Source organism: Schistosoma haematobium, chromosome ZW, assembly GCF_000699445.3.
Source record: "Schistosoma haematobium chromosome ZW, whole genome shotgun sequence".
Classification (NCBI taxonomy): domain Eukaryota; kingdom Metazoa; phylum Platyhelminthes; class Trematoda; order Strigeidida; family Schistosomatidae; genus Schistosoma; species Schistosoma haematobium.
The window spans coordinates 14,988,586-14,994,585 of record NC_067195.1 but is presented as its reverse complement, the minus strand read 5'-3'; the positions used below and the strand labels follow the sequence as shown (position 1 = coordinate 14,994,585).

General features: G+C 30.2%; 1 protein-coding gene across 1 annotated transcript in view; it reads left to right on the top strand.

Annotated features, from left to right (window-relative positions):
- The first annotated feature begins 1,211 nt into the window (after window positions 1-1,211).
- Window positions 1,212-6,000, top strand: part of MS3_00002850 (uncharacterized protein) — a 45,841-nt gene continuing 41,052 nt past the window's right edge. The window contains exon 1 of the mRNA XM_035732625.2: window positions 1,212-1,355. The gene's annotated coding sequence lies outside the window, so the exon portion shown is untranslated. The remainder of the gene's footprint in view (window positions 1,356-6,000) is intronic.

Sequence of the window (6,000 nt, the reverse complement as noted above, 5' to 3'; positions counted from 1 at the left end):
AGGAATGAATTGAATCTAGCACAGTTTGGAAAACCTGGAAGCACTGGACGGCCGTTTCGTCCTAGTATGGAACTCCGCAATAGGTAGATCCTGGGTTCGAATCTCGCGGGGTGCGAGATCGTGGATGCGCACTGCTGAGGAGTCCCACAATAGGACGAAACGGCCGTACAGTGCTTCGAGGTTTCCCATGGTGGTCTAGCTTCAATTGACTCATGAATTCAACTATCATTTCAGTTTTATTCAGTTTAATCATATACACTTGATTATGAACAAAATAATTAGAAAGTAAACTTTTAACTAAAGTGTAGACCATATGTTACGTGTTCACATATCTCTTTAAAAATACCCATAGAAATCAATCTTTTTTAAAACAAAAGAAGAAAAAACAAAAGTCAAACTATACTTTATTTTCAGTTTTACTAAAAATACAAAAAAAAAGAAATACAAACCTAATTAATGGTCATTATTTCAAAATTGTTCAATCTACTTCCTGACGTTGTTTTTTCCTTGTTTAATAATAAATGTTATCTATATGGCTATTTGAATTCATGTTACCGTGAATAATATACATAAATACCAAATTTTAATCTCTGTCTAAATGCTTAGTTAATATCTGTAATATCTATAATATATATATATATATATGACCTCAATGTTATTTATCATCTTATTATATATTAATGAATTTTTTCATGTGTAAACTATACTTTATGCTTAAATTCATTATACCTATAATAGAATAACGCTATTGATATTTGAACAAAAAGATTGAATTCATCTATTTTCCCGCTTGCAATATATGAACTATGGAACAACTCTTAAATCAACAACAGAATGTACATTGAAGCCATATATATATTTCGTTTGTTTCGAAATGCCGTAGGCACTTGTAATGATGAATCATACATTAATTACTTTTGTTTTTTGAAGACATTTTCAAAAAGGTAAAAAACACGACAAAGAAACAACGTTTTCTTTTGAATGATTTTATCAGTTTATACTTTGAAATTTTTAAAAGGTTGACTTTACATAATGTACAATGTGATTAAATGTTATTTATATGGGAAATATTCATTGTTATTTCTGTAATATGATTGGTTGTTTCCTTTGAAAAGTATAACATCCTTGTGTATTTTATATTGGCCAATCAGATGAAATGATATACTGAACATTTTTCTATGGATAAATCCAAGTTTTTATTTTATGTATTCATTTCAGTTTATTCAGTTATAGTTTTGTGTTTCAATGCAGTAAATGTATGAAACATTCATAACTGAACAATAAAGCATATATATATTTTTATTGGATTACTATTTAGCTGTCATATATCATTGACAAGTCATGCATGTTATAAGGTAAGTCATATCGGATATATATAACTGGGTTTTTTTAAATTCGCTGTAACTGATATATCATAACTGATAAATAACCTAGTTGTGACATTGAAACAGTTATAAGGTCAAAAGAAATATTCGCTATAATTAAACATACTATAAAGAAATGTACAAGTGGCTTATTAGAAAACTGAAATCACTAGCTTGAAGCTTTATAAAAATAATTCTGTTTACCGACATATCGTGAAATATTAGTTTTTCACATATTATACTTGATTATCTTAATTAAAATTAATGAAATATTTGTGATACGTGTATAGTGTCCCCATTATGGGAACCTTTTTATTGAGCTCCTTTTCTCTAATGATATATTAATCTTACATTTTTCCCTAACAACAGTCGATAAATAAATCTCCACATAATTATTTTAATGATTATTTGTCAGATATATTTTAAGTAATAGCCACTAGACTAAAGATTTCTGTTCGGAAAATTAAAGGTTCTTCAGTGTAGCGTACTTTTCGTTACAAACTTATTCTTGCTCGTAAAGAGATAAACATTATGTAAGCCATAAAATATTTCAGTAATAAATTGTAAATCTATGGTTTATTATTGTCTACCATTATGGAATAATTTCCAATGGTTTAAGTCTACAAAAACTAAGGATTGTAGACTAATGTTTCATAATATTATAAGTAGTTAATTCATAGATGAAAGATAAATTATGCTTGCCAGTAGAATGAATGAAATTATTCATAAGTCTATGAGTATATCATTGTTCTTTGTCAACATTAAAATTTAGTAAACATTGGTTACTTACAACTCAATTGTTCAGTACTAATAAAAGCTATAAATTTGTTTATTTATATTACCAAACAAACTATGGTTATTCATTTGTTACGTAATAGTTATTGTTTTAAGGTCATTTTGTGAAATAAAACATTCCATTACGTAATTGTTAAAAAAAACTGAAGTGTCATATGGCTGTCTATAAAACTAGTTCTCTCTTAATAATTTATTTACTGTCCATTTATAATCAAATGAATGTTAAATGGATGGTGATTTTTATATCTTGACAAAAACGACAATGTACCAAATGATAGATATATAAAACAATTCTAAATTACTTATTACTAGAAAACTCTAGAATTTATATATACTATCTTGCAACGTATGTGTCATAAAAATTGAACAATTTACAAGGTGGTTCTTTTGAAAGCCTATGATTAACGTATTTTCATTGAAATCGTGAACCATTGAATGTTAGATCATCATTGATAACCTGGAAGCACTGAATGGCCATTTCACCTTGGTATGGGACTCCTCAGCAGTGTACATACACAATCTCACACATTGGATCCGAACTCAGCATCTTCAGTCTCGCACGAATGCTAGATCTACGTACCACTGAGTCGGCATCCAGCCATGTTTTAATGCAAACAATCCACCCTTTGGGGGGTAACTTCTTCATCCTTAATACGGCTCAACTCCACTAGTCACAATGTTTCAACAGAACTCCGAGAATCGCCTCTCGAAGCTAGTCACTGGTGAGAAACTAATAGTTCCCAGATTGGGGTTGTGGAGATTGCTGAATTTGTATTGAGATCATGAACTAATGAATGTTAGACCATAGTTAAAAACCTAGACTATACGTATCTTCGTGTTGTGTAAAGTATGCAAGTATTTCAATCGATAAACAATTTTCTATCGGGATATATATATCAACTTATTCCTTCGGTAAACAAATAAACAAACTAAATTATAAATGAATCATATTTTTCAGTTTTTATATATTCTTGGACAATTTTTCAGTGATAAATTATATGTCTTAAATACTTTTTTCATATATTGTCAAATGAACGTACTCTTTATATAAGAATCCATTACTTTAGTACACAATTTTGTCTCTGTATACCTGGAAAAAATAAATTAAAATTATTTGACTTCGAGAGGTGATACAGATCCACAAACTATGAGGCTGTTGGATTTTAATCGTTACATATCATTCGTGCTCATAAATAAGTTTGCTAAAAATCAAAGTTCTCAAATCATCCCAGAAAAGTGACAACTGGGGATTGAGTTAGAAGCAGATAGTACGTATTTCAAACTTAAGTTATTTTACCATCTACACACATCCGCTATCGGTTTATATATAAATATCAACCCCGAATAACAATCCAAACAAAATCAGTTCAATTTTCGACATTCTGATATTTCAAAAAATATCTAACATTTGTCTGTGAGTGGAGTGATTACAGTATAGTCATAATTATACGGTTATTTCACACACAAAAACGCTTAAATTAAATTTTAGCTAATGCTTATTATCATGAACATTCTTACACCATATGTTAAATTTTTAATTAAAGTTCCATCCACATCAAGTATCTATATTTAGCCAGTAAATATCTGACTGGATATGTCACAATAGTAAGAATAATGTTTGATGGTAAATAGTAAGAATACTGTTCTTCATTATTCCCTCACAATCTTTCTGTCATGAATCGGCATGTTAATCAAACAGAATGCACAAAATCAAGACATGAAAATAACGCAATCTACAAAGGTAAACTGTTAAACATGAATTTATCAGAATCGACTAATTTGCTAAATATGGAATAATGTAAAAATCTTATGTATTTGACACCAAATACGTTATCTTCCTGTCTATTAAAGTTATCCAAATTTTACTTGAAGTTCTAGGTTTTGAAAAATAATATCGAATACAAACATCATGAAATAAATGAGTCTCTTTTGGTTGATCAATCAAACTTAATCAGTCTACCGTTAATACAAACTTGTTATTAAAATTAGAGGACATCCTAATGTTGCTGTTGCGGTGTATGCTACTTACGTCAACAGACATAAGTAGTATACAACAGCGATCAGAAGTGGAATGCTTGTTAAAAGAAGGTTGAAAGACTGAATTGAAGAAAACAGTAAGCAAAATATTAAGAAATTGCGAATTAAAAGAATCATGATGACATACAAAAGACAATCAATGGAAGATATGCAAATGAAGTAATTAATATATATGATTGTCATATTTTACTGAAGAACTCTGTAATTTTGTAGCTTAAATCAGCTCATAGAATTCAATTAATAAATTAGTCGTCTTCATTTGAGTATTCATACACTACACCGTTAGTGATTAATTTGATTTGAACAAAGGCAAAACTAACATATTTGTAAAACTTTATAATTACCTTTTTTTAAGAAAAAAGTGTGCTTTTCCTATTGTCATTATTCTGAACTTCAACTTTTATCAATGAAGCTTTAATTGAAAAGAAATTCTTTGAGTTTATCAAAATGTTATATTACACATTGTATGTTGCTTCTTAGCAAACTTGTCGTGTATAATTATAGCTAATTCAGATTGTTCACTTGGTGTTGTTTTACTTGTATCTTCCCATTGTTATTTAGGACTGCTATTGATCAGTATCATGTTGGCATATGTGCATCCTGTGCGGATTGCCTTGATATAGCCTTAAGTCACAAGCTTTTTAAGCAAAGATGGATAGTGGCTAGCAGTAAAATTGCGTTCGTCCTATATAGCACTCGTTAGCTGGTTGTACGAGTTCTAAATAGGACGAAACGCGCTTCCTAGATTCCATTGCTAGCCACTATCCATCTTTGCTTAATTCAGATTATCTTTTATTTATTCAAAAATGGATTCTGACCATATTGAATGCAGAATGAATATTCACTTAATAAGAGAAAATCACTAAACTTATGAATTTTCAGAATTAACATTATCAGTGAATGACATAATTTAATTTTTGGTTTATAGGCTATCATTTAATGTACATGAAGTAATGGACTCAAGATTTTCTCAAAATTTCAACCTTCCTGCGTAACTGTATACAGCTGGCTGATATAAACTACCAAAGCACCATTGCATTTAAATATGACATTCAAAGTATTTTTCATACAAAAACATGTTAAATTAATTTAGGGGAGAGTTCACTTCTTGATGGATTCATTTGCAGAACTGTACAGTAGCGAATATGTACATATTTTTCATAATAGTATTCAATGATATATCAGTTATGGATAATACTAACAATATTAATGATGGTGATAGTAATCATAGGTTTGTTAAGCATGGTAACTGAAAGCTAGAATGAATAAAAATACAAAAATGTTGTTCTTATTGAAAAATCAAAGATGTATTTATTGTGAGCTAGAAGATTCATCAAGATAGATAAAGGTTAATGAGTGTGTTGAGAGATGTAATAATAAAAAAATGTTAAAATAGTGATGAATTATATTCGAAAATAGCATTAATTAATTTTGATATCTTCATTTACATCATAGTTTTGTTTTACAAACTTGAACGTTCTTTTGCAGAAAGATGGAAGTGTACATCCACGATCCCGCCTCTCAAGATCTGAACCCGAGACCTATTGCTCTCGTGCTCGAACGCTTAAGCTCTATACCACTGAGCCGGCATCCAACGATGCTAATGTCTAACTTCAAACAGCCGACGATATTGCGCGTCCATCCACAGTTGTCGTCAATAAGTAATTGCCTCACAGCCGACACTATTTGACTCCACTGGTCACTGGTCAAAGTTAGACATTAACACCGTTGGATACCCCTCAGTGGGCCAGAGGTTAAGCGTTCGCGCAAGAGACCGAAGGTCCTGGGTTCGAATCTCGCATGC